General features: G+C 39.8%; 2 long non-coding RNA genes across 2 annotated transcripts in view; one reads left to right on the top strand and one right to left on the bottom strand.

The window, feature by feature from the left end:
- The window catches only part of LOC111861381, a 19,017-nt gene extending 10,821 nt beyond the window's left edge, over positions 1-8,196 (top strand). Inside the window, exon 4 of the long non-coding RNA XR_002842231.2 lies at positions 3,098-8,196. This is a non-coding gene — a long non-coding RNA (uncharacterized LOC111861381). The remainder of the gene's footprint in view (positions 1-3,097) is intronic.
- Positions 8,197-9,046: 850 nt separating this feature from the next.
- Positions 9,047-10,697, bottom strand: part of LOC111861384 — a 3,355-nt gene continuing 1,704 nt past the window's right edge. Inside the window, exon 2 of the long non-coding RNA XR_002842233.1 lies at positions 9,047-9,275. This is a non-coding gene — a long non-coding RNA (uncharacterized LOC111861384). The remainder of the gene's footprint in view (positions 9,276-10,697) is intronic.

The raw sequence follows: 10,697 nt of genomic DNA, 5'->3' as shown, positions 1-10,697 counted from the left end.
AAAAACAGATGTACGACCACGTTTAAATTCGTTGAACCAATATCTCACGGTTGTCATAGATGGTGAAGGGTCCCCATAGACGGCATCCAACTTCGCTTTTATTTCTTCGCATGTTTTTCCATCCAAAAATAAAAAGCGAATTACGGATCGATATTGCACTTTCTCCATTGTATCAAGAAAGACAAAACACGTCTGATGCAACTGGCTGCCAAATAAAAACTAACCTATGAATCAGTCTGAAATTTAGTATGGGGTCGTTTGACAGATGGCAGTACACGACGGTAAAGCCAACTTCCCTCAGCAACGCCACCTGTCTTCAAACACGGGTACTTATTGATCGACCCTCGTAATATTCTTACATCTTCCATGCTACCACCCTCGTCTGTAACTGTGCTATCAAGATAAAGGAAATATATCAACATTTCCTATTTCTTTTCCGCCTAGAGTAAAAGTTTTTGTATTATTTATCCGCATTGCTTTCATTCTTGCTGGGTTAATCTTCATTCTAACTTTCCTGGCTTCCCTATTCAACTCAGCCTACTTTTCTGTCATTTTTTAAATTTTGTGCTAAAAGACATATCTGCAAAATCCAAGTTCTGCAGTTTCCATGTGAGATCTCATTGTATTCTTCTTTGTGTTCTGAAAGTTCTCCACATTACTGAATCCATCATAATAAGGAAAATTACTGGTGAGAGGATATGCCCTTGTTTGACACCTCTACCTGTCTCCATAGGTGAATTGAGTTTCCCATTGTGTATAGCTTGGCAAATATAATCTTTGTATGAGTTATGATTTTTGGTGGAATCCAATAGCTCTTCAGTTCCCTCCATATTTGGTCCTATCCGTGGAATCAGAAGCCTGAACACTCCCATACACCAATAGAAGGCGGTTTGATGTTTCCACATTCAGGATCCTTATTAAATTCCTCCTGCAGGAGTTTGATTATCATTTGAGCTGAATGGAGCTCCATTAGAACTTCCTTGAATTGCTCTTTCACCACAATACCATTTTGACATAACTGATTTATGAGAAATAACTGCATGTGGAGGTATTAGCACTCTCAACCTCCCGAAACTGTACCACCTAATTTCACTCTGCCTTAGATGTCTAATTTATATTTTTCCATTTCTCAGCAAAATTTTTTTAATTTCCACTCTGGGCTAATGTTCTAACATTCCACAAACTAATTCACATTTTATATTTCATGCCAAATGTCATTTTTCCTCATTCAGCCTGGCTGTTCCTTGTTAATATTTCTGTAATACAATCCATTTAAGAATAACGGGTTATTAGCACACTGGCCTCGAGTGTACTGGTGGGGCTGCCACCTAAGTACCTGACACCTGCTCCGACAATGTGGTCAGCCATGTAGTTTTTATGTGGCCTAACCAAGAACTTTTCCTTCCTTGCTTGATTTGGTTAGTCTGCCAATACTCTGTGGCTAATCACACTATTTTGATTTTTAAGTTTATTCATATTTTTTTCAAAACATCCTTATTCAGACCTCAATGAAGTCAGATGCAGTAGAAAGTATTTCTTAATTAAAATTTGTATGTTCCATGTCCTAGTCAAACTCATCATCTCTCATCAAATGGTTTTATTTTTCTCTCAGCATTTTTGCCTTTATGTGGGTCAGCTAATGACCAAGCTCTTGACCTGAGTCATCTTCCGAAAGTTCTTCCTTTGCAGTTTCTTCCCATGTTGCTGCTTCTGCAGACATTTTTCTTAGTGTCATATTCAAAAACTCTTATGACATTCTCTGTTCATTCTTACAGTGTGCCCATGTCATCTTATTCTTGCTTTATCAATTTATCTTTATAGTGTCTCCATTCCTTATTCTCTCCTGGTTTTGCCTTCTGTACTTAAAAATCTGCTGTTAGTGTACGAGTATTTATGTCTGCTGTTATCCATTATCCTGTTTTTGGCCTATATCACTATTTAATGGACACGTGTTTCCTATTTCACTTGGTCGGGTTTGGAGTCCAGCTGGGTCCACTGGGCACGGCGGCCACTGATTGGCCTATTGTACCTACCCTGGGTGATTATGATGACAGAGAATTTGGTGGAATGAAGTTTGGCAGGGGAAACCAAAGTACTCAGAGAAAGCCTGCCCTAGCGCCACTTTGTCCACCACAGATCCCACTTGACCAAACCCGGGCTGCCACAGTGGGAAGCCAGCGATTAACCGCTTGAGCTATGGCGCAGCCTTACACATGTTTCCTAACTTCAACATTTCCCATTTACAAAGTACATCCCTAATTGATAGAATTTTCAAGCACTTTTTATTCTTTCTGTAATTTCTTATATTACTTTTGCTTGTCACTCCATTTCCATTATTTCCTAATTGTTACCTTTCATCTTTTCCAGTTTATGTAATGCTTTCACCAGAATATGTTGGACAGTTTGATTTTCAGCCATTTTTATTCATAATAAAGCATAGTTTGCATGTGATCATAAACTGACTTTTGTGAGTATCCTATAAATCATATCACAGGTATTGTTAAAATTCAGCAGTTCAGATATACACATCACCAATCAAAGCAACAGTATTTGAAGCTGATACTGTTACTGTATTTGAGCATCCTGGTGCATTGGTGTATCAATTGATACATAATACAGCCTTCAGTACAAAATATATTCACCTGAGAGCCATTCTTTGCCCCTGAAGATGGAAGCAGTAGTTTCTTTCAGTCATCAGTACCAGACTACATGTCAGATCCTGGAAGACAGTAATCTCAGTACTGTCTACTGTTTGCTAGCAAGGTCTTGTACAATTTAATTGACTGGTTTTGGAAAATGTTGGAAGTGTGACAGTTTGAGTTCATGTCTGATGCTTGTAATGGTAGAAAAGTTTATTAAGTGTGGTTGGAAAAAGTCCCTAAGTACTGTATTTCCCAGCCTAAAAAATATATAATGGCTTAAGGTGGAGAAATTAAATATATTTTTACTATTTATTTATTGTGATGAAGTTACTTATTTGCTTATAAAAGTAATCAGTTCTTCCAGGCATAATGAATACAGTATTTATGTATCTCGTTTTTATTGTTAGTTCCTGACATATAAGATGTACTGCAATTTTTGTGAACATTTTTTTCAGAAGAAAGTAATGTCATACGCCAGCAAATACAGTAATTAGACTTGAAGGTGAAAACAGGGAGGGGTGTGCTAGCCAAACTAGTACCTAAAAATTCAGAACATGAAGACAGTGCCCTGGAAGCAAGCCTGGCCCAATCAGACGCTACAACATAAGCATACAGCAATGCAGAGAAATTATAAGCCCCCTTTTCCAATTTGGAAAGTAGGGCAGTAGCTAAACTCTGGCAGCTCATCCCTGTAAATAGGTTGGTGGGTTAGTGTATGATAGGCACAGGCTGCTACTAAGGCATGAGCAGATGTGACTGGAGCTGAGTTTGCTGGAATGTCAGAAGGTAAGAGGAGGAGTTACTGGAGAAGCACCAGTGCACCTGCAGGAAGAAGACTGGATGAAGGTAACATAACATTTTGCTGTGTGGTGCTCTTACGCTTCCTGGCCTCCTTTATGTGCAGCCTCAACACTAGATTGAAAGAAATGCTGTGCCAACTTTGCCACTGGGGAGAAGGGGCCATAAGTCCTCGTGGATAGAAGGGAGGGTGCCCCCAGGTTACGTCTTTCCCCGTCAGCAATTGAACCTTGATTGGGTTTTGAAAGAAATGGGTATATAATGCAAAGCTTTCTTAGGACTTTCACATATTGCTCGTGGAGTTTTAACAGATTTTTTTAAATGTCAGTAGCTTGAATGTGATATGTTTGGTCCATGGAACTGCACCTCACTAGACATTCCCCTCTCTGACCTGCAGAAGGGGTTCATTTTTACCTTAACAGACAGATCATTTAATATTTCTGCAGATGCAGTCTGTGAGTACCAATTAAAAGAGTGCTTGTTCTTGATCAGTCTCCATGGAGGTGGTGTAATATAGAGCTGGTGATTGCTTCACACTGCAGAGTGATTCTTGAATGGTATCAGTTTCATGTATGTCCACTGTTTTAAATTAATACACCCAATGATGTGTTCTGTGTATTCAGCTGCTTGTTTGACACATCAGTGAAGGATGTGTTGATTATCAAATAAGTGTTTTATTCAAGGTGAAGACATTCCATGAGAACTGTAAGCTATGAGGAAACTGAACAAATGAATGGTGGTTACACATAGGTTTTTCTGGTGGCCTGTGATAGAGAAAATGTGTGTAATTTGTGTATGAGTTGCCCTTGATGGTGTTGTGGAATGCAGGGACAAGTAGAATATGGCATGGTAGTTACAGCTGTCCATCCCCAGCTGCAAGGAGTCCATGGCCCATATATTATGGGTGTATGGAATGGCACATGAAATTGAGTAGAACAGTAGCAAGCAGATGTCTGTGTGGCATAGGTGGAGGGCCTGTGCAAGAGGACAGATGGGTGACTGCCAGATTGTTGCAGGGGCAGTGGTCCATTAGCACAGCCATCATCACCCCGATGTGCTGGTATTTCATAAATTGTTAGTGAGATGGATGCCCAAGGAACTTATCACACAACAGAAGGGCCACCTCACACCAAAAGTACCACTTGAAGCAAGGGTCATGGGTTCATCTTCAGTGCATCCTATGGTAATTATTTTCCAAACAATTTAGGAGTGACCCAGAGGACAAACAATTGACCATGGATATGCAGCAGTCAGAACTGACAGGAATCATTGGTTCCTGGCCAGAAGGATTTTTAATTAACAATCAGGTGGCCATTTAATGCTATAAAATCTAAATTAGCAGGGCCAGTTGCATACCTTCTGCTTTACAATATGGAATGGAACAATGAGTTTGTTCCTGTGCTGTATAATTAGTTTGTCTGGCACACAGGTGTGCTTCTATGGTCAGGAGGTTAGTCTACATGACATGCATTAGCAAGGTATGTGAACTGTGTGAAGGTAGAGGCATATAGACCTGTCGCTGAGGCAAATCATCTTGAACTCTTCACAGTGTTGTTAACACTCATTGAGATTGGAGTAGAATGCAAAAAGAGTGTGTTACAATAATTCCCTGGCATTGAGGGAGCATGTGATGCAGTATTTAGTTGCCAGAAGACGAGTTGGAGCTACTGTTTATCGCCCCCCATGCTAGAAAACAGGATTAAGGGAGCCTCACTTGTGGAGGATAACCTAAGGATGTCTTTGGGGGGAAGTTTAGACATTTCTGCTGTGAATCCTTGTAGGGCTCAATGTTGCTGGCTGCTGAGCAGTAGGATGTGCGAATGATACTGTTACCCCAATAAATGGTAAACTGGGGATATCACAGATGCTCCTCAGAGTGGTGCAGGACTGTTATAACATGTGGGCTGTCTCAAGGAAACAGACTGGCAAATACATTCTAAGGCAAGATTGTTTCTTGGAAACCAACTGATTACAGAGCACAGTTTCCAGGGATACAGAAACTGAAAGTTGTAAACACTTAGAATAGCAAACCATTGTTTGGGAATGAATACGTGGTTTCCAAGACAGTACATTCATGAACAGGAATGGAACCCTTTGAGGCCATGATCTCTCTTTGGACTGCGTGGCAATTACAAAAGGCAGTGAATTCGTGAATTTGAGAGAGCAGAGACCAGTCAGATTCGTCAGACATTCAGGAGTTCAATATGTGAGCTGTTATAATTGATTGTAATTGTAAAGAAGTGCCAGTAAACCCAATCATCAAATCCAGAACCCATTATTAATCATCACACTATCCCCTTGTACATGACAATATAATAACCATACTGTTTACCAAAAAAGAACTTGACATGGGTGGCTTTTAGAACAAGCTTTCCTTGGTAATAGATATGCAGCAGTCCACTGAAATCATCTTGTGATAACATTGAAGAGAAGACAGGTGGATATTACAACTGGACATGATAAAGAAGACAGCCTTGCAGGGACTTCTAGACCTGTACAGATGGCAGTAAGATGCTTCATTATTTATGTTGCCTGAATTAGGTGCCGTCACAAGCTAGCACAGCTGAATCCGATAAATTACAAATGACCGGCTGTGCAGGTGTAATTTTACATGTAGCTGTGGATATGACTTCAGCAGTCACAGTTGAAGTTCTCCTGTGAGTTCAGTACATCTGATTGAGGCAGATGCTCTTGCCAGAATGCGTGCATTTATGGCCTGTATAGGAATGCAACATGCATGTGCAGTTCCTTTCATGGACCTAATGGAGGAGTCCCAGAAATATAACAGAATTCACTCTCTACTGTTGTGAAAGTGTGTGGCAACCAGAAAGTTAGAGCGATGTGCAAGTATTGTGGTGTAGTTTCTGAATGAGATTCAAATTCTCTTTTTAAATGAGCAAACTTTCCCCCCCCCCTCCCGAATGTTACTCCAAAGTTTTGCCTGCTACATACTGTGATTTGGGCAATGAAAGCAGCCATGTTGTTGGTGAAGTAATGGTACTACTCCTAGTTTTGAGACATGAATGAAGAAATTGTTTTGGTTATAGGATGTAAAATGATGGCACTCTGTTTATTTCACAAACCTGGAGCATTGCAACCGCAAGAATTGTAACACTGGAATCTTGTCATGCAGTGAAGTTTAACTGAAGCACATGATTCCTCCCAGATTAGCTTGAAATTAGTCTGGGACTGTCTGCTGTTGCCTGCAACACTGGCACAATGTAAACGCTGCAAGTGATATGGTGTGTTGACAAACTGGGGCTCTGCGTGGTTATTCATAGGGCCAGACACTGCCTGTGGCATGCCTGGTGGACCTCTCTGGGAGGGGGAGTATAGCCACCTGGAGTATTGGCAGTCTATATATAACTGGACACAGCCACATGAACAGTCTCTTTAAGTTCATCAGTTTAAGATGATCTCTGTTTCAGTGTTCAAATCCACTGTTCCACAAAGAAACCTTAATGGTGGTTTTGCTGCATAATGCTTTTGGGAGCCCTTAGTAAATAAGTACTGCCACTTTGGAGCATGTCTTTCTACTCCAGGGAGTGTCATGGGGTCCCAGTCAGGAAATGGTTTTTGTTTGTTGAAGGCACAAGGTCACTGATGGGAATGGTTATAGTGCTGAAGCAGTTTGTTATCAACCCCTGTGCTAACTAATGAGATTAATGGTTTTATGTGTAAAGAACCTCAGAATTTTGTTGCTAGTTGTGCATGGATATGCAAACATTTGTGTGCAATGCACAGTTTGGGATGAACTCTGTAACATATCCACTGGCACAGAGTTGTTACCCTAGCTTTTGGTTACTGTTTATGGTTTTGACAGTGTGTCTTGACCACTGAGTGGCCATAGCCATCTGCAATCCCCGGTTGTAAAGGAGTAGTGAGACTATGTATAATTCATAATGGAGGCCAGTGTTAGAGCACCACATTCTGTTGTCTGTGTACCACTTGGATCTCAATAAAGATCAGAAGCCACGTTAATTATATCCATGTCCAAATCGTTACATAAAACATGGGTTTCTGTAATGATTTCAAGTAGATTTGTTTTTTCCCCCAAAATTGTGTATTCACATACTGTGCCTTTGTATTTCTCATTGTTTCCGTTTTTCTTAAAATTTATGGAATGTTCTACCTTGCATACCCAGAGGTCTTGTCTGTTAGTGAAAAAGTTTATAAAAAACTATCATTAGGTGAAATTTGATATTCTGCCTACAAGTAAGTTTCATTGTGTTAGGAAATTAAATCTGTCACTGGTAGTGAAGCCATCGGTTTGGGAAATGTCTGTACATGTGGCCTGTCATAAAAAAACAGTAATTTGTAACTGTTAAAACAATTCAAGTAGGAGTAAAAAGAAAGGTAATTTACGTTGATGTTAATCGCAATATGTGGCCTTGCCATAAGACTTTGAGTTATTGTACTGTGTGCGTATGCCAGTGTCATGTGGCTCGTTCTTGTGCATCAAGTTTTTTTTGTTAGCGCGCCAACAATAGTATCTAAAATTGCCTGTAGGTGGCGAGATCATCGACTAAGCCAAATCTTAGTTCGAGAATGTGACAAAAGATGGCGCAGGCATGCAATAATAATAATAATGGCGGATGAGAATTTAGTAGACCTGTACCCTTGGAATTTTGGCATGCGAACATAGTAGTACAATGATGTGACTATAGATGGCAGAGAGTTGAGCATTCTTTTTTTGCATACCTCCGCCATCTATTGGTAAATTTGGATATTATGAGCGTGCTAACAGAAAATCTTGCTGGATTATGCTGCTACTACTACTAATGTGAATAAAATGATAGTTTATATCTTTTTCTCTCGTACATAAATTTTCTTACGCTCTATCTCTGCTGCCACCTATCCCCCTAATCTCGTAACACTTTGTAATTATTTTGATAGGTTTTGCTCTTAGCTGGATCCGGGAGGACTCGAACTGCCGATGTCTGGTTTGCTAGTCCAGCGTCTTATCCACTAGACCACGAAGTTCCGATACAATAAATAATTTCAGAACTTCCTGATATATTGTGGTTCTTCCGAATTTTAGGAAAATATCTATTTTAAATCTTTTATAGCAGGCAACTGGTGGTCTCGAACTACCGAAGTCTGGTTTACTGATCCACTGTCTTAACCACTACACCGTTAGTACCAGCAATTGTATAACTATTCCGAAACCGTCTGATAAAGTTGACGTCGCCCATATTTGCCCTTTACTCAGTTCAGCTTTTGATGACATTGGAAGGCGTATACTTACTCGAGCACCAATGCAGAGTATGGCGGGTAATTCGAAATGTTTCATCTAGTGACTTTTGCAGTGCAGTGTGTGGCGATCCTGTATTTACAACTGTGACGTCATCCCCACCGAATTTTCAAATGTCGTCACTTCACAAAATTCTACATCACTACATAAATACAGAGCTACTGGAAGTCATTAGATCAAACATACATTTCAAATTACTCTACTACCAGCACTGGTGCTTGTGATGGAACAACATATTTCCATCTGTACAGGTGTTTCTGGGGATTGGATATAACGGGAAGAACGTGATTTAGGATAAGTTCTATTGTTGTGAGTGCAGGACATAGCACTGGTAAACAATACAAAACACAAATCACAATACAAGAAGCTTCATTTTAAACATTCATCCTTATGGTTGTTTTAACAAAAGGGGTTTTCTGAGATGTGCCCCCATGTAGTCTGGTAGGTGGAGAAACCTGAAGATGGAGGCAGCAGCTTCTTCCAGGTTCCTGGTAACATCGCAGTTTGGTATATGACGTCACATGCCAGAAGACTGTAATCTCCATTCACTGCTTTGATAACCTCAAATCTTAGATTTCATCCTGCAAAAATAATTGGTAGGGCCCTGAATGTTCTGATCTGCCTCGATTTTTTTTATTTTGTAAATATTTAAAGTGTAATTTTCATTTCATTCTCTCACATTTATTCAGATGTGACAGTGGACAAAGTTTTTTCTGGCAAAAAAATCTGACATTCACTGAAATTGGTAGTCCTAATCATCCAGTATAGTTTTGGAAGCATTAACATAAATATTACTTTCTTTGAATATTTAACAGAAAAGATTAAGACGCAGGTTTCCAATGTCTGGAACTGTCTAGTTTGGTACATACAGTCAGCCATTTTGAATGCAGAGGGAGGCAGCAGGTTCCTCCAAAGCATTACAGCATCTGTGCACATCCCCGCTGACAGTTTCTGCATTTATACCTTCAGTAAAGTGCACTTCATAACAAGCGCAGGTATAAGGCATTGTGAACATCAAGACTGCAGCCTTGTTGGGTATGAGGCTGTGCTATTCTGATACTGACATCCTTACTGCAATACCTTCAATAGTACCTGCGTTCAAAGTACACTCAACTCTCGATTATCCAGGGGCGGATAAACTGGTTTGCGGCTTAACCGGGGCTATTTTGAGGCTTATAAGTTGTTTACTATTCATTCACTTTTGTTTCACATGGTGAGTTGTAACACTATTTTCGCACTAGTGTGAACCGAGCTCTGCATTTTTGGTCCCGTTATGGTAACACAATGTTCTAGGGTAGGGGTGAAATAATACAAGGATTTGTGTAAAGTTTCAAGGACAGATACACCACCACAGTTAGTCTCTTTGTATCGATCTTCAAGTGCGTTAGCAAAATGTCAGGGTGTAAAAGGAAGCATGTTGTGTTAAGTATTCAACAGAAACTTGAAATTATCAATCAGCTGGGAAAAAGAGGTGTAGTTAAACAATTAGCAATGCGATACGGTATTGGAGAACAAACTGTTCGTGATTTGAAAAAACAAAAGAATCAATTTCCTTTGCTTCGTCTTCTAATTCAAGCAGAATGAAGAAGAGAAAAACCATGAAAAAAATCAACATATGATCTCAACAAAGCAATGCTGATCTAGGTTAATCAACTAAGGGCACAGGGAACAACAATAACAGGAGCAGTTTGTGCTAAACAAACAAAATTTTTTTCCAAAACACTTGAACTACAAGGAAGTTTTGACGCTTCTTCTGGTTGGCTAACACGTTTCAAGCAGCGTCATGGAATATGAGAAATTAGTATTCAAGGTGAGAAATTGTCAGGGGACTTGTCATCATCAGTTCAATTTTGCACCAATTTTGATAGTTTCGTGAAAAGTGAAAATCTGCTGCCAGAACAAATCTATAATGCTGATGAAATGGGTCTTTATTGGAAACGCTTGCCAACCAGAACTTTAGCATTTCAAAATGAAAGACAGGCTCCAGGTCACAAATCCAGTAA

This window comes from Cryptotermes secundus, unplaced genomic scaffold (assembly GCF_002891405.2).
Source record: "Cryptotermes secundus unplaced genomic scaffold, Csec_1.0 scaffold289, whole genome shotgun sequence".
Lineage (NCBI taxonomy): Eukaryota > Metazoa > Arthropoda > Insecta > Blattodea > Kalotermitidae > Cryptotermes > Cryptotermes secundus.
The sequence above is the reverse complement of the archived record's forward strand: the minus strand, read 5'-3'. Positions and strand labels throughout refer to the sequence as shown.